Source organism: Capsicum annuum, chromosome 6, assembly GCF_002878395.1.
Source record: "Capsicum annuum cultivar UCD-10X-F1 chromosome 6, UCD10Xv1.1, whole genome shotgun sequence".
In the NCBI taxonomy this organism is placed as follows: Eukaryota; Viridiplantae; Streptophyta; class Magnoliopsida; order Solanales; family Solanaceae; genus Capsicum; species Capsicum annuum.
The window spans coordinates 192,280,150-192,299,455 of NC_061116.1; positions in this window are offsets into that span (position 1 = coordinate 192,280,150).

Sequence of the window (19,306 nt, forward strand, 5' to 3'; positions counted from 1 at the left end):
GCTCCTGATTTGAAATTTCTTCAACTTGTTGCTTGGTTTTCAATTTCAGCACCCTGCTCTCCAGGCGGGCTCCTGACTTGCTATTTTCGATCTGTTGACTTTCATTTTCTTCACTTTGTTACTTGACTTTCAACTTCTTCACCTTGTTGCTTGACTTTCCATTTATTCGCCCTGTGCTTCGGTCGGGCTCCTGAAATCACATTAAAACTAGAAAGAAAATTATCCCAAACAAAATTATTGTAAAGAGAAAATCGTTTGCCAAAAATGTAAAGTTCCAAAACAGATATTAATTTTTTTTTGCCCCAGTGTACCATCAGAATACTTTTGAGAAAGTTAGATCATACCTACTTGCATGTTGCAATAATGAATCAAGACTCTGACCAAGAAATGCATCTCTTGAGAGTAAAATTAAATGACCAAGACTAGGAAGTGTGTCTCCTAAGAATTAAAGTGAGGAATTCTGACTAGAAAGTGCGTCTTCTAGAGATAGAAGTTTAAATTTAAAAGTGTGTCACCAGACAAATGAGAACTAACAAGGAAGTGCATCTCATAAGTATTAAGTGCAATGACTCGACTAGAAAGTGCATTTTCTAGAAATCAAGGAGAATGACTCGACTAAAAGGTATGCCTTATAGGAATCAAGAGGGATGACTCAACTAAAAGGTACGTCTTCTAGGGGTCAAGGGGAATGACTCGACTAAAAGGTACGTCTTATAGGAATCAAAGGGAGATGACTCGACTAAAAGGTACGTCTTATAGAAATCAAGGGGGATGACTCAACTAAAAGGTACGTCTTATAGGAATCAAGGGAGTTGACTCGACTAAAAGGTACGTCTTCTAGGGGTCAAGGAGAATGACTCGACTAAAAGGTACGTTTTATAGGAATCAAGGGGGATGACTCGACTAAAAGGTATGTCTTATAGGGGTCAAATGGAATGACTTGACTAAAAGGTACGTCTTCTAGGGGTCAAGGGAAATAACGAGACTAAAAGGTACGTTTTATAGAAATCAAGGGAGCTGACTCGACTAAAAGGGTACGTCTTCTAGGGGTCAAGGGGAATGACTAGACTAAAAGGTACGTCTTATAGGAATCAAAGGGAATGACTCGACTAAAAGGTACATCTTATAGGAATCAAAGGGAATGACTAAAAGGTACGTCTTATAGGAATCAAAGGGAATGACTCGACTAAAAGGTACGTCTTATAGGAATCAAAGGAGATGACTCGACTAAAAGGTACGTCTTATAGGAATCAAAGGGAATGACTCGACTAAAAGGTACGTCTTTTAGGGGTCAAAGGGAATGACTCAACTAAAAGGTATGTCTTATAGGAATCAAAGGGAATGACTCGACTAAAAGGTACGTCTTATAGGAATCAAAGGAGATGACTCGACTAAAAGGTACATCTTATAGGAATCAAAGGGCATGACTCGACTAAAAGGTATGTCTTCTAGGAGTGAAGGTTCAATTTAAGAAGTGTATCATCCAGCAAATGAAAACTGAAATCACTGGACAAGAAAGTGTGTCTCCGAGGGATATAAGATGATGAATTTTTATCATGATTTAATTATCAAACTTGTGCAACAACATTGCTTCCTGCATTTGTAAAAGTGAGAAATTACGGGCCTTGATGTTTAAGCTTTGAAATCCTTGATTTGAAGGTAACATGTGTTCCTGTTTCATACAAAGAAAGGTTGTGAGTTTAAAAACATGGTGGCTGGTTTGTGGCTTTGGCTTTCGTGGCAAACGCTCTTGCCGTAATCATATTTAATCTTGCTTCCAACCATTAGCCTGTGTCATTGACTTGCTGCTTCATTGACCAAACTCAGATTATTAAGAGTGACTGAGACAAACACAACATCTCTGCTTTTCCATGCTTCTCAGATAGACCCCTTGAAACCTTGGTATTTCATGAGTTCCTAGACTTATTTGTTGACAAAACTTTCTGTTTGCCTCATTTTGGCTCACAATCATGTCTCTTTCATGCATTGGCCTTTCTGCCTTGCTTTGTACAATTGACGAAGCTGGTAGCCAGTTTTGAAATTTTTTCTCACTTGTTTTGACATAGACTTGACTCAAAGATAAGAGAAAAATGACAATGATTTTATTTGGATAACTGACTCAAGAAAAATAAAAATTAACTATAGAAAAGAAAGAAATGATAATGAATGTCCCCATTGAAAAAGATGAAAGAAAAGTTTATCTGAAAATGACAATCAACTCTAATAATTATGACATGCATATCGGATTAAACTACCTGATCTTTCCATCCAAAACTCTCACAAATTGTTGTTGAGTTAATGACCCTGAAAGTGAGTTGCTTTCTTGGGCCAATTGCATTTGGAGACCTCATTCGGCTAGTGACGCCTTGAAGGGTTTTCGCCAACAAGCCTCTCTCATTTCCTTTTATCAACTGACCATTGCCTTATAGTATCCGAGAGGATTTTTTACCAACAAGATTCTTATTTTCATTTTTCTTAACTCACAGTTGTCTTTCAGTGCTCGTGAGGATTTTCACCGATAAGACTCTCTCATTTTTATTTATCTCAACTCACCGTTGTCTTACAGTGCCCGTGAGGGTTTTTATCGATAAGACTCTCTCATTTTCATTTCTCTCCTGATTCCTTATGCTGAGGAAGACAAGTAGTTCCCAAAATGCGTTATCCACATCCATTGCATGCTTAGCCTGAGCATTCTCGAAGATTGATCTGAAAGTCTTTCTTTGATTGTAACTTGGCTTTTGGATAGGGTTAGAAAGAAAGGATGGCATGGGGACCAAGCGACACTTGAAGTGGGGTGAGACGTACAACTTTTGGAATCGACTCAAACAATGAGGATCAACTCATGCCCCAGTTTTTTTTGACTGGGCAATACTAAATTTTATTTGGTTTGAACGAACCCTGAGTAGGGCAGCCTAAGTATCTCACCCCCAAAAGAGGAAAATCAGGTCACGCGTAGTTCTGGCAGCTTATTCTTTCACTTGATTCTATTTTTTTTCCTTATGTTGACTCTTTTTCTCTTTGGGACTTTTCTGACTTTATTTTTCTTGACACTCATCTTTTCTTTCTTTTTGACACATTTTTTTTTAAATTTTGTTGACTCTATCTTGATTTTAAAAGAGGGGTATGAAAGAAAATAACACTAAGGCTCAAACGGGATAAACAAAGGATGACACAATGTTTGGATAGCAGAATAAAATGACTTCATCATATCAATCCTTGAAAATACTAGTACATAGCATGCAATGTGAAAGTGCACGATCAACATCACTTATGACATGTTACAACACTAACTTGCCCCGAACATGTGTGTTACCTCTTTTCTATACTTGTAAAAAATACAACTCCACTTTTGTTGTACATCCCTCACATTGAATGACTCATCATGCTTTCGTGGAGTTGATTTTCTTTCTGTTCCTCTTGATAGGATCACGCAAATACTGTTTGACCTAATTGAGCTATGCTTTTCAATTGATGACCAAGTAATTCTTGTGATTCTCAAAATAATCGCCTTAATTTTGAAAGAAGGCTTCAACTTGTCACCAAATGTCTCAGCATTCTACCTATTTTCTCAGATATTTCTCCTAACTTTAGCCATCTGATTCAATGCTCATGCTTAAACTAGATTTTAAGATTTAGCTGAAAATTCTGCTAGCATGTCATATCACTAGAATTAACCTAAAATGTATTGTATAAAGAAAATAAACAAATAACATATATTTGAAACATAAAAGGAAAGGGACATTTCATTTAGTTGAAATAAAAGATAAAAGGGTTTGAACATAAACGACAAAGGGACAAAACAAGATAGATCCCGAACTACAACCCTGAAATATTTTGGAAAATAGAAAAGAAAATAAAACAAACTACCAGACCTCTTCCTAGTAGGGAGAGGGGGGACTTCTTAATTGCACAGCCTGACAACTTAGCCACTGGTTTGCATATCAACGTGACTAGAGCTTTCCTCACCGTCAATGTTCTGTACCATAATCGATCCATCTTGAATCATCTTTTTAATTTCCCTTTTCAAATCTTGACAATCTTCAATACTATGATCCTGAGCATCAGAATGATACACATATTGTACACTAGGGTCAAAATTTCTTGAACGCTGATTAAGAGTGCACCCAAGGAGAGGAGTGATCATGCCCCATTATACCAATCTCTAAAATAAACTAGCATATGACTCTCTAATTGGTGTGAAACTATCTCTCGACTTCTTCCTTATTTCATCGTTTGGCTTGGATTGAAAATCAGGCTTAGAAGGGTTTTGGTATGTTTGTAGAGTTAGAGGACGACTCTAAGAAGTTGGTGTGTTCCATTGTGGGTAAGATAGGGGTTGGACATGTGGGTTTGCATTATACACTGGATATGGATGTGGAGGAACAAAGTACAATGAATTTTGGGAGTGATTATGTAAAACTTGGGCATGAATTTGGGTTTGATACTGAGAGTGACGACGACAGGGTCTTCTTGACCTTTTCTGATGTCCAACTACAACAGAATATGCAACTTCCTCATTCTTTGTCTCCCCAACACTTCCTGAACCCTTTTGAATTGCTTGAGTTATTGTTTTTGATGTTGCAAAACTCACAATGCGACTAGTCTTAATTCCCTCTTCTATCATCTCTCCTATTTTAAAGACCTCAATAAATGACTTGCCTAATGTAGGTAACAAGTGTTGATAATATGTTTCATCCTGCGCTTGAATAAGCACCTCTACTATTTTGCTTTCTTTCATTGGCGATTTTACTCTAGCAGCTTGTTCGCGCCATCTAATCGCATACTCCCTGAAACTCTCAGTATTCTTCTTTTTTATACTTGTTAGGGATTTTTCGTCAGGGATCAACTCCATATTGTATTGAAATTGTTGCACAAATTCATTAGCTAGGTCATCCCAACTAATCCACTTGTCAATGTCTTGGTCAACAAACCATTCCGAAGCTAGGCCTGAAAGACTTTCCCTGAAATAGGCCATGAGTAGTTCTTCCTTCCGTCTAGTGCCTCTTAATTGGTTACAATAGAGCCTCAAATGTGCCACTGGGTCCCCATGTCCGTCATATTTCTCAAACTTTGGCATTTTAAAGCTAGGAGGAAGGTTGACACCTGAAAACATGCATAAGTCCTTATGTGAGACACATTTGTAACCCCCAAGTCCTTGCAAGTTCTTTATAGCAAGTTCCAAATTTCTCAATTTTCTGGTCATTTTCTCTTATTCTTCTGTCATAACAGGCTTCTCAGTGTTAGGAGGAAATTCAGGCGGGTGAGTGTCACCGTAAAGACCAGTCAATTTGAATGTAGGCTCGAAAATGTATTGCTGATCACCAGTAGGGAAATACAACTTGTGGATGGATATCAAAAGTAGGAGCTTCAGGTGGGGGTGGCGCCGCAAAAGCATGAACAGTAGGTGGAGCCGAGTATGTGGTAGTCTTGGATTGAGGAGTGAGGAAATGAACATTGGAAGTGGTTGGATGTTGTTTCCCGGGATTCGATCCTGATGCATGTTGTAGCATATCAACAAAAATGAGAAATTGTGCATGTGATACGGGAGTCAAGGTAGAAAGATATTCCAGATCATTAGTGGGAACTGGAGGAGGAGGCAACCCATTAGCCCAAGCTCGATGCATTTCTATCATTTGTTGCCTTAATTTTCAAATCTCTTCATTAGCTCCTAAATTCTCATTTTCCGAACTCCCTATCTGATTAGTGACAACAAACTCAATATCCTTGTTGGCCATAACCTTCTCTGTGACTTGGAGCGATATGGAAGACCAGCCAAAATGCCACAAACCAACCACCTTAAACTAACTGGATAAGAGATAGCAAATGCGTTAGAGTTCAACACTTTCTCAAAATCTCTCCTTTTTTTTTGAAAAGGTCACCGAACCCAAAAAGGGCACCTACGTATCTCACTCCCGAGAGAGGAGAATCAGGTGTGCGTAGTTCGTGAAGTCTTCCCAAAATGGCCAATCAAACTCTTTTTTTTTCTTGAAACAAAGTGTCAAAAGAATTGACGAAAATCTTTTTGCATTTTTAGGTTTAAATGCCTATACAAAATGAAACCTATGATTATCAAAGAAAAGTATTTATAGATTTTCAATTTTGCATTCATACGTAAATAAAACTTGAAACTATTAAGGTCAAATCTTTTTGTACTTTTTTTTATTGATGCATATGAAACCTACTCAAAATGAAGAGTGAAGAAAAATATTTTTAAAATAAGATTCCCGAACTAACAATAGGCTGCCTACGTATCTCATATCCCGAAAGAGGAGAATCAGGGGTGCGTAGTTCATCCAGATTGGACAATTAATGATTAAATAATAGATTGCACCCTGACTTGAGACACGACCAAAGACACACGATTAACAACATAACAAAATCTTTTTTTTTTTTAGTTTTCAATTTGACACTTCACATAAAAAAATGACACCAATAGCTATGAAAGAAAATCTTTTTGATATTTTCGTTATATGAAATATACAAAACTTCTACCACCTTTTTTTTGAATTTTCCTTTTATAAAAAGCTCCTAAAAATGATTTTTTTTTTTTTGAAATTTTTGAATCATGAATGCATGCTAAAGGAGATAAAGGGAAAATCTTTTTGAGGTTTTTTTTTTGAGTGAATGCGTGAAAAAGGTAAGAAATTTTTTTGAATTTTTGGATTGTGAAAAATAAAAGTCATAAAGAACTCTAAAAAAAACTGCGAAACTCTTTCTTTTTTTTTTTCGATTTTTCCGTGCCTACACACCTTTCTTTAATTCTAGCACATGCTTTCCCCAAAATGAGTCTATCAAATGACCACGTTACCCTCAAAGATGCAACATTTAGCACGTAGGGATGCTTTAGAGGCGAGTCTCCTACAAAGGGCCGTGTGGGCCTTGCTAGGTCTCAATATGATGCACATAAGAATGACCTAAAGGCTGACCTACGTTGTGGTTTACTAACAAGACCGTTCGGGGGAGCATATGATCGATAGTGGCTGCTTTGCTTTCCACCTACTTCATACATCCAACGGCTCCCCTCCTAAAATAAGGGTGACTCAACTAGAGTTCGTGCGCACGACGTGCACTCCGGGACTTGTTGCATAAAGAATTGACTTGGGTTATGCAAATGATGTCAGATATGAAGCGGTAACACATAAAGAAAAACTGTAAACGAAGAGCACAGAAATGCACAACAGTAATAACAATAACAAAAACAATAATCACAAATAATGTTTATACACCTATAATGCTGAACAAAGCCGATACGATTCCAAAAATAAGCTCGAATTCTGAAAAGTCCCCAGCAGAGTCGCCAGAGCTGTCACACCCCTTTTTCGTACTCCAAAGAATATTATGATTTTTAAGTTCGAAAGGGTTTTATTAATTAAAGTGACAAAAGAAAACGATTGTTTCAAAAAAGGATTATTTACATTTTTTTTAATTCAGAGTCGCCACTTGACATAATCCGGTGTGCCAAGTCACCTTTGAAAGATCCTTTTCAAAAGGATTTGACTATTTAAAACTGGTTTGCGAATAGAGATCCTGGTTAAGGAATTCTGTTGACCGAGGGGAAGATGTTAGGCACCCCTCATCCCGTGGTTCGACCACGGTCGCTTGGTAGAATGAATCGGCTAATTTGACACTAAGATGTACAAATCACACAAAAACAAGTAAAACAATCAAACCAACAAACAAAATAAAACGAATAAAAATATAGTGTCCAGTTCGAGTTATACTGTCTCGAAATAGAAAAAGAGGAAAATGTAAATCCTATTCTAAACTAATCCTAGACTAAGCTCCAATATCTCACCCGATGCCTCGGTCCTTCATCACAAACGTCCTCCAAGTACAAAATACTTTGGGGTATTCCCCGGATAAAATAATACAAGTACCTCGAGGCATTCCCCGGCCAAATGAGTACAATTGAATCAAGTACGATAAACTAGAAAATATTTACCACACATTCAAATTTTCAACATTCAACGATATCCCTAAATTCGCCTACCCAAACCTAGCTTTGCCTATTAAGGTCTCGGCCTAAAATATGCTCCTATCGAGTTTACAAACATTCTGAATTAAACAAAATAACAATAAACAAAAATTAAAATAAATTCACCCTTTTTTATCAATTTCTCAATTCCACCCAAACAACCAATTTCAATTCTTAAACGAGATAACATTTCACCAAACCATAATCAAGTAAACCAATCATTAGTCAAAATAAACACCCATTCATCACCAACAAGGACCCAATAACACAATATTCAATCCAACACCAAATATAACAAATAATGAAATAAAAAGAGAAAGAGAGTAGAATTGGACCTTAATTTGAAACTTTCAAACTCAATGTTATTCGAATAAAGAGAGTCCGCACCCAGAAACCTCGAGCCGAACCTTAACACCAACAATCCAACTCGACAAATAATGACCCGTTCACTGTCACTTTTCACGGTGTTACTATTTACCGGTACTGTTCATCGGTATTGTTCATCGTATTGTTCACCGATACTGTTAACCAAATCATTTTTTTTCGCGATTCTCTCTTTCTCTCCCTCGATTTTTGTTCTTGTGAGGAAGATCGATGGGTGGAGAATTGTTGTTGTGTGTGTGTGGATTGTTATCTTGCTCTCCAAGATGGAAGAAAAATGAAGAATTTTTTTTATGGGGAAGATTATTTTGTGATTGTTGTTATTGTGGAGAAGATGATGATCAAAGAATGAGTCTCTCTTTTCCCCTTTTAGAATTTTTTTTTTTATATTTTTTATTTGATTTTTATTTTTTTTTATTTATTATCCTATGTGGAAGCATATAATTGGTGGCTTGTGGGAATAAGTATGTGGCATGTGGAAAGATGAGGGTGGCGTGTCGAAAAATAAGTAGGGCATGTGCCTTTTGCATGTATCCAATGAAAAATGAAAAGTGAGGTGTTGAGGTGGCATAGTGAGGTGGCAAAGATGCTATGTATTTAATTATTTTCAATTCTTTCTTCTTTTTTTTTTTTAGGGGGTGGGGGGTGGGGGAGAAATTATCAATTAAACAAAAGTATGGTAAGGTGAATAAAATAAAAATTAAAATTAAAAAAATAAAATAAAATAAAAATGATTAAAATATTTTTGGAAAAGGATAAAATTACGTGTCTACAGAGGTGTCAAAGTGAAAGATCGTGCCAAGTTCAGGGGGCTGTCGATGGGTTTGGCCTTAATTAATCAATCTAACTCAACCACTTTAGGCAATCCATAAATTATACTGACATAATCGTATACGTAAATCAAATAGTAAGGTAGTAATTTTATATTTATACAAATGATAAACATTATAATTTGGCCATCTGGATGGCTAACAAATTATATAACATAGGTAGATATGTTAAATAAATATAAGAATATTTTATGCATATTAATATTTTTCACATTTTATGTTAAACATTTGATGAAGAATAAACTAAAAACTTTTTATAAATGCATAAAACGTAGATGAATATATATATTTTTTTGTTTTAAGATGAAATTTGTAATGAATTAATCCTCAATATTTTTATAAATATTAAAATTAGAGTTTTAATTAACCTATCTTCAATTAAGTAATATTTACCGACAACCTATATTACCCCCAAACCCAGAAATTCATATTAGCCTCTTATAACTAATTTTTCAGCCAAAGACAAATTTAATTAACTAGCACAGGCCTTGTCGTAGTTATAAGCCATTGTTAAGCATTTGAATTGAAATGTTGATCACTATATTATATGAATGATCCATGTTCACAATCGACTCCATTGTTCAATAACATATTTTAAATTAAGTAGTTTTTTAATCACTTGAAATTGATTTTGTATATATCAATTAAAATGAATTTTAATATTCTATATTATATGAGTGATATGTATTTAAATAAAGTGACATAAACAACAAATCTTCTTTTACTTTAACAAACTTAAGTTAGAAGTTTTTATTTCAAACTAAATAAGATGTAGTAAGATTTTTTTTTTTAAACACACACGGCATAATCATGGGAAGACACATATAAAAAATTCAAGTTAAATAAGTGAACGTTTTATTTTTAAATACACACGATATAATCATGAAAATGCACACACAAATAAAATTAAGCTAAATAAGATGAAAGTTTTATTTTTAAATATAAATATTTATAAGATGGAGGGTATTTTTGTAATCAATTAATTTATCCTTAGAAATTATACCATGCATATTACTTTGAATACAACAAACCAAACACCCAATAAAAAATAATCTCAGCATAACTAATCCAAGTATAACTTATCCCGGCATAACTACATTCCCAACCAAATGACCCCTTAGTTGTTTCTCTTTTCTACATGAGCTATTACAATTTATATATCTAATAACTAGATAATAAAGGACCCATTTACGGGCCCAATATTACAAGTTAAATATATTTATAACTATTTAATTAGTTTTTCAAAAAAATGACTATTAATATTTTTGAATAGACACAATCGGAAATGTAAATAGAAATGACATTATCTAATAAAATAGCTTCTTATTTTTATAAAATCAATAATAGCTTATAACTTATTTAAGTTTTTATAATTAACATTAAAATATCATATATTCTAATGCTTATTTTAACATTAGGTCAAACACATTCTCTTAGATTAAATAACTAATTCTAACATTTTTTTTCTATTTTATTTAAAAATTATACAAGAGAATAGATTATAACTATAATTAACTTTTTTTCGTAGAATCATACGAATCAATAAAGGATACTAATCCATACGTAAATTGATTTTAAATACATTTAAATTCGCTTTATGGGTGCTTAACAAACAAAAAAAGACATATTAGATGAAAATTTTATTGAATCATAACGTTAAAGGATTGTTTCTATATCTTGTTTTATATACGTCAGAAATAGGAGATCAGTTTAATATAATAAATGAGAAATTTCTTACAATGTGATTTATCTATTTGATGAGAAAATTTACTACCTCAAAATAAAGAATATCAAAAGAATTAACAAAAGTAAACAAGATATATCTTGTAGTAATTTAACACGACGTGCTTAATATTACATTTTAAATAAGTTGCTTAAAATAATTTTAATAGGTAATTAGTAAATAATTATGCTTAGATAAATTGTATGTACTATAAATCTTTGTAATTATATGTATGATGTGAACTTTTGAAATTATAGAGAAATCGTTTATTGTGTTTAATGGATAAACACCTATTCAAATTTATGAATATATTATTATTATTATTATTATTATTATTATTATTATTATTTTACTATAATATAGTAATAGTTACTTTATGCAATTAAATGTGTAGCCAAAATTAATTTCACCTTTTTATCTTTTATGAAACATATGTTAGTATTTGGACATCCTCCTATAAATTACGTCTCTCCCTAAATTTATATCATTTTGATTAGAAATCAAATTTACGATATATGAAAAACTTCTGCAAAGTTTCAAATTATATTTGCAATAAATAAACTTTAAATAGAAGAATATATCTTTGTGAATTTTTTGACAAAAATGAAATTCAACATGACTAAAATATTGATAATGTCATAAAAAATACTAATCAAATAAAAAATATCAATTCTTTTCTAAAATTGATTACCAAAAAAATATATATCATTTAAATTGAGACAATTTGAAGCAAATAAAGCGAAATTGCAAATGAAAAATAAAGGAAATAAAAGTATACACGCATAGTTTTGTGTGAAACAAGAAATGATAGAAAGACACTAGTAGAGAAACTTCATTAAAAACTGTTTTAAAAATATATTATAATTGTAGTAATAATAATAATAATAATAATAATAATAATAATAATAATAATAAGAAGAAGAAGAAGAAGAAGAAGAAGAAGAACAACAACAACAACAACAACAACAACAATAACAACAACACCAACAACAACAATAACAATAACAATAATAAATGGTAAGATACTGGGGGCTTTGAGCTAAAAGTGACAAAAGAGTTTGAAAATGAAGTGTAGGTGATTCATTTCTTAATAATTGAGTGTAAGTGACAGTTATTCTATTATGAATTAAGAAAGTTGGGTAAGTTTGAAAATAGTTCACAAGTTTTTAAATTTACACTTTGATCCAAATGTTTACCTAATATAATGGGAAACGAAGGGGAAAAAAGACACGTTTCTTTATCTTCTCATCCATTGTTGTTTTCTCTCTCTCAGCGATTTTTGTTGTTTTTTGTTGCTGCTGCTTTATTCATCATCTTCCACTTCATTATCTTTATCTTCTACTTCATTATCATCTTTATCTTCTTTTTGTTGATCATTGGTGTTGTTGTTGTTACTACTACTGCTGCTATCTGACCAATTTTTTAGGTCAAATTTTGTTTCATACATCACTTTTCACTTTGGCATCACTTCACAAGAGACTTTGGTAAGTTAAATTATGATTTTTAGTTGAATTTGTCATCCGGATAACTGTTATTATGATTTTTTTTCAACAATAGATAGCACGCGAACATGAATGCAACATAAGAGACATCTGTTTAAACAGATCAATCATCTGTTGCGATAGATGAGATATCTGTTGCAACGGAAGACATATAGTGGATTCATGTTTATGGTTTAATAGTGCCATAACATGAATTGAACAGATGGATTATCTGTTGCAACAGACTAGTTATCTGTTGCAACTGGGTAAATATCTGTTGCAATAGATTAGTAACCTATTGCAACAGAACCTGTACTCCGTTCCAACAGACGCGTCATTTGTTGCAACAAATGTATAGTCTGTTGTAACATATGCTTCACATATTACAACAGATGACTTATCTGTTGAAATCAGCTTCAGGAGTGTAACATGAATCCCAACAGGTAAGTAATTTGTTGTGGTTGATTACTTACCTGTTGCAACAGTTTACACATTTGTTGGGATTTATGTTATGGCACTATGAAATCAGTATTAATTTTTTTTAACAAATGACTTTATTTAGATACCACTAATGGAGGGATCAATAACAATAGGGGTGAATTGTCATGATCAATGGATAGAGAAGAGCAATCGATATATATGGCGTTGGAGGAAGGGTGAAATTCTAGAGACGATAGCTATGACAGTCCAAAGTGATATTTTGTATGATGATTTTGTGAACTTAATCATCAGCTATTGTGGAATGAATTGTCAACCGAAATAACTCATCATCAGTTACATGCACAACTCCTTTGAAAATTAGCGGGTACTTTCTTTCAAGATAACCGATCAGGTTCGGTTATGTGCTTATCTTAGTAATTCATCCTGGCCAGTGTTAAGGGTGTATGTGGTTGAAAAGACGAGAGAGAATGAGAACCAGAATCTAGTAGAAGAGGAACAAGACAAAATCTTTGATGAGAGGTTGGATGATCTAGACATGAACATTCCAGATGATGATCAAACACCTACGCTCGTTGATGCGACAATACGGTGGGCAGTTCTTCTCGATCGACACAGTCCGGCAATCGTCAAGACGACGAGACTGAATTTTACAAGGAAATGCCATTCAAGGACAAGAAAGAACTATCTACTACTTTGTTTATTTCTTGCTTAAAAAAGATTTCAGAATAATGAAGGTGATTAATTTGAGCAAAGTCTTTTGCTTCAAATGTGCTAATTCGAACTACAAATGGTGGTTGAGAGTGGTGAAGTACTTAAGTTCTGACAGATTCGCCATTCATAAACATGAAAAGTATCACGCATATGGTTTGGAGCACATTTCGGGCCAAAATCCTCACGCCACGACAAAGGTCCTCGGTGAATATTTCAAGGATAGATTCTTCGATGGCAAAGGCCCTTCTACAAAGGTTATGACCAATCAACTCCTTATGGAATTAGGTGTCTTGGTTAGTTATTAGAAGATATATACGACCATTGGGATTGCCAAGGACTTGGTTAGGGGGACACACGGGCATGGGTGTGCAGTCCTGATGCATACCATTACATGCTTGAGTCCACAAATTCCAAAAGTAAGACGGCGTTGCATGTTGATGAAAACGGAAGGTTCAAGTACGTTTTTGTATCCTATGATACTTGGATTCAAGGTTTTTGATATTTGAGAAAAGACATAACCGTCGATGGTACTTTCTTGAGGAGCAGGTATAATGGAGTTCTGCTAGCGATGGTGGCACAGGATATGGTGAATCACATCTTTCCTATCGGTTTTTGTGTAGCGGACAAAGAATATGATACCTTTTATGGATTTTTTTTGAACAACTGCGAAGCTGCATCGAAGATACCAAAGAGTTGTGTTTTGTTTCGGATAGGCATCCAAGTATTCCAAAGATGGGTTCAATTTTCTTCACTTCAGCTTACTTTGGTTGTTGCATTAGGCATCTTGGAGAGAACATTCAGACCAACTTTTACAACAAAAGGGTCGTGACCCTTTTTATAGAGCAACTAAAACATATAGTAGAGAGGAATTTTTAGACCATTTCAATCAAATAGCGGATATGCATCCCAAGACAGCAAAACATCTCGTACGTGTCAGTTTCGAGAGATGGATCCGGGCATTCTGTCCGAAAAATAGGTACTTTCTTATGAATTTAATGTCTTGTTTGAGTTACAAGTTTAGTATGATGTCGCACTAAGTGATTCTTTTGTATAGGTACAATATTATGACGTCAAACGTAGCTGAATCGGTGAATTCATTATTTGGTGATGAAAGAGAATTTTCCATCAAGACTCTATTTGAAATAATAAATAAGAAGTATGGCCAATTTTTTCACGAAAGACGTGTGGAGTACGAGGACCCACGAACCCCATTTGTTCTAGAAGTGGAAAAAATAGTATCAACGAACATCAATCTAGGGAATAGGTTATTATCTCATCAAATAGTAGATTACAAATTCAGTATCGACAATCATGGTGATATTGCCAAGGTCGATCTTCAAACAAGATCTTGTACGTGTAGAGTTTTTGACTTCGACAAAATACCCTGTCCACATGCTATGGCAGCGCTTCGAGCTCAATATGCTGCAAAATATGGAACTAAAATTTATGAGTACTCCTCTCCATATTATTCGGTGAAAAAATATACAATGACATATAGTGGACATATAACTCTGGTGCCTCCCGAAGAATCTTAGGTTGTTCCTGCAGAGCTTTAGGGAGATTAATACCTCCTTCATCTATTGACCCAAACACTATCAAATCGAGAAGAAGGTCATATAAGAGGAGGCGTGGAGTCGGAGAATTATTTCCATCAAGAAGAAACAAGTGCTCCGTATGTAAGAGCGCTGGCCACAAGAACTACATGCCCCGATCGTAATCCACCATGATCGTTGTAATTGTAAAAACTTGTGTTGTTGTTTGTTGTGGACTTTTATACATTCAACTCATTGGTGTAAATATAAATGTTATCATTTATTATATAAAATATTTTTGTAATAACTTGAGCATCAACAAACAGAAGCAAAACATGAACTAAATAGACCAGACCACAAAATTATTTTCAACAGATTACCTATCTATTGTCATAGATAAACATTACATGGAAGAACATAATATAGTTCATCAAACTATAATGTTTTCATCCAACAGATGACACATTTGTCGCAATAGATGGATAATCTATTGATAGAAATCCAATCAATGACCAATCTATTCCAACACATGGTCCATATGTTGAAAGAACTCAAAAGCCAAAATTGTTATTGCTGCTGGATTCAAAATTGCTCCTTACCTCCAACCATCAACATGTCAACATGTTTAAAAGAAGAAATAGACAGAATAAAAATTAAATAAAAATTAAAAAGCCAAACAACAACAACAATAACAAACCTAGTGTATTCCTACAAAGTGAGGTCTGGGGAGGGTAAAATGTATGCAGTCCATACTGCTACCTCCGAAGAAGTAGAAAGGCTATTTTCGATAGACCTCCGGCTCAGAATGGAGAATAGTACACAAGGTCGTAGTGAAACATGAAGTAGGATGGATGACATAACAAAAATAAGGAATAAGAAATAATAAAATAGATATCAGAGAAATACGACATAATAGAAATACGAGCAATTCGAAATAAAAAATAAGAGATAGGACATCCACCTTGTAGTAACATACACTCATAGACCAAAGACACCCACCACACCCAAACACTTCTGACTAGAGGCTCCTACTAATGGACACATTCCTAGGATTACTAACCCAGCTGCACAAAAGCTCTCCTAACACCTTGCTACAACCCACAAACTCACACTAGCTTTCAACCTTTATCCGCGACCTCCACACCTTCCTATATAGGGCCATGTCCTTAGTAAGCTGTAGCTGCTCTATGTCATGTCTAATCGCCTCCCTCCAGTATTTCTTCAGCCTACCTCTACTCTTTCTAAAGCCACCCAAAGCTAGCCTCTTACACCTATGAACTGGGGCATTCATGCCCCTCCTCATCACATGCCCAAACCATCTCAGCCTTTCTTCTCGCATCTTGACCTCCACCAAAGCCAAAGTCGACCAAAAATAAATCTTTCATTAAATGAAAAAAATACATTAGGTATAGATCTGATATAGAAAAATTAAAATACATACGCTAAAAATACATTCTAATTATCATCATCATCATCATTATTGCCAACCGTACAATCGTAAACCGACAGCAGCAGGGCAGTCATCAGCCTCTGCATCTATTTAAAAATCCTTGCTCTCATGGCGAACAACTCCATCTGTAGATCGTTAACCTGCCTCTGAAGTTCCCGTATGGTGTCGCGTAGAATAGCAATGTACTAAACAAGATCAGTCATATCTATAACACGCATGAATTGACAAAACACATAAACACAAAAGTAAAGAAAAGAGTCTGAATGTAATACAACGTATACTACCAACTGGTATATTTACATAGAAAAAACTTACCTCAATGAGAAAGGAATATGTTCTTTGAATAGAAGTGGTTGGAGATATAATACGAAAAGAAAAATGCAAGAAATAAATAAAAGTAAAGTAGAATGAAGATTAAGGAGGGACATATTTATAGAAGATTGAATCTGAATGTGTTAGTCAAAAAGGCACGACTATTTAACTCCACTGTATTAATTACATTCAAACTGCTGGCTTTTTATTTTCTGTAAAAAGTTGTCACTTTTTCTTTTACATTCAAAATTCTCACCTTTTCAAATGGTTTGAGACTTAATAACAGTAGTTATTATTGAGCTGTTGCAACAGATCGTCTATTTGTCATAATAGATAACCTACTGGCACAATAGATTTACCATCTATTGCAATAAATAATCTGTATGTGCAACAGATGAGACATCTGTCGCAACATATGTATTATCTGTTGTGATAGATGGGTTATCTGTTGGAAGAGATATTTTTATTTCTTCTAACAGCTGATTTATCATTTGCAACAGATGAGGGATTTGATTCATCAACTGTTTTGAATGAGTTAAACAAAAAGTTATGACTTTAATCTCTTTTTTAATAGTCATCACATACCTTAATTAATCCAAATTGGTGACTTATTATATCAACAAATTTAAAAACAAAAAAGGTGAAAAGTCACGACTTATAGAACTTGTTTTTTCTTGATGGGCAAGTAGTCATCTGACATTAAACATGGTTACCCTTTGAGCCTCCATAGTCTTGTACACTATTTAACAATGAGAAGTGAAGAATAAACATTGTCTGACAAAACATTGTCTGACATTGATAGGGTAGGAAACATAAGGTGCGTGCAGATGAATGGATCCACTTTCATGTGTGGGAGTTATGTATTATTGATTAGGCTACCATTACAGACACACATAAAGTACAATAATTTTGTGAATGCAGTTTTTTATCGATTAGACATTGATCCTTCAAATAAGATCCTGCATTTTACAGTTTAGTTTGATAAGTGTGAACTGATAAGACCAAAGGGTTTCATGATGGTGGTGTCGATACCCTGTTACAATTTAATGACGGTTTTGCTTATGTTTATATGTCAGGTTTTAAGAAAGGTTCAAGTTTTTGCGGTAGTGTAAATATCCAATAGTGATTGGACCAATTTTAATGGTGAAATGGACTTTTGAAAGGCCTCTGAAACCTCGTACTGCTGCAAACAACAATAAAAAATCAATAGAAATTCCCCTGCTCTAAATTTATATAAATGGGTTGCTCGAGGAGACTATTATACAACAGAAAGTGCTTGGGAGAATACCTGTGCGGGAAGGGGGAGGTAGAGAAGACCATATATCATCTCAAACCTTGTTTAAAAGGAAACACAAGGAAGCAAGTAAGGAACTTCTAGTGAATCTAGTCAATGAAATTGACTTGAGAGATGAAAAAACTGAATGAGCTTCAAATATGAAAGTGTATCCAAATATTAAAATCCATCAGTCATTCTTGAAAAAGAAAAATGCTCAAGAAGACTGGTGCTGGTCACTTTTCTAGAGAATACGACTAGCGAGCATGGCCTGAATGAAGACTAACAAAGTGCAGGACCAGAACTCTAAGGAAGCAACTTTGTGAGCACAGGAGATTGGTAAGATTTTCAGTCAAGAATGAAACCTGAACCAACAACTCTAGAAGTAAAAACAAGGAAAGCCAAGACGTTAATTTATGATGTCTAACTTGCATTCTATGCCTTCTGTTTGTGGTTAAGATCAGGTCAATGGCAGTGAAACAAAAAGGTCTGAAGTTGGGCAGAAATCCTATTCCTTGTTATTCCACTGCCTTTGACCAGACTAGAGCCATAAAAGAAGGCATGGAATGTAAGTTTAACTTGAGAAACTGCCACCTTGGCTTGATCCCTTATTTTTAATTTAGGAGTTGTTGGTTTAGGTTTCGTTCTTGGCAGACAATCTTACCACCATCGGTGCTCGCGAAGCTGAAACTTTAGAGTTCTGGTCCTGCATTTTGTGGGTCTTCGTTTAGGCCATGCTAGCTAGTTACAGTCCCTTAACAAAGTGCACAGCTCCAATCCACTTCAGCATTTTTCTTTTCAAAATGGACTGATGGATTTTTATTTTTGGATACACTTTCACATTCGCAGCTCATTCAATTTTTTCATTTGTCAATTTCATCAGCCAATTTCGCTACACTTTTTCTTCCTACCCTGTGTTTCTTCTTTAATAAGGTCTGAGTTGATATATGATCTTTTTCACCTCCCTTGTCCCGCACAGGTAGTCTTCTAATTACCTTCTCCTATATAATAGTCTCCTCGAGCAACCCATCCATATAAACTTGGATTAGTGAAATTTCTATTGGGTCCAAGGCTTCAGAGGCCTTTTAAAAGTCCATTGAACCCTTTAAATCAGGGGTGTGTAAAAATCGAACCGATAAAAATGTTATTAGTTTGTTGTTATTGGGTTATTGGGTTAACAATTTTTTAATGGTTTTA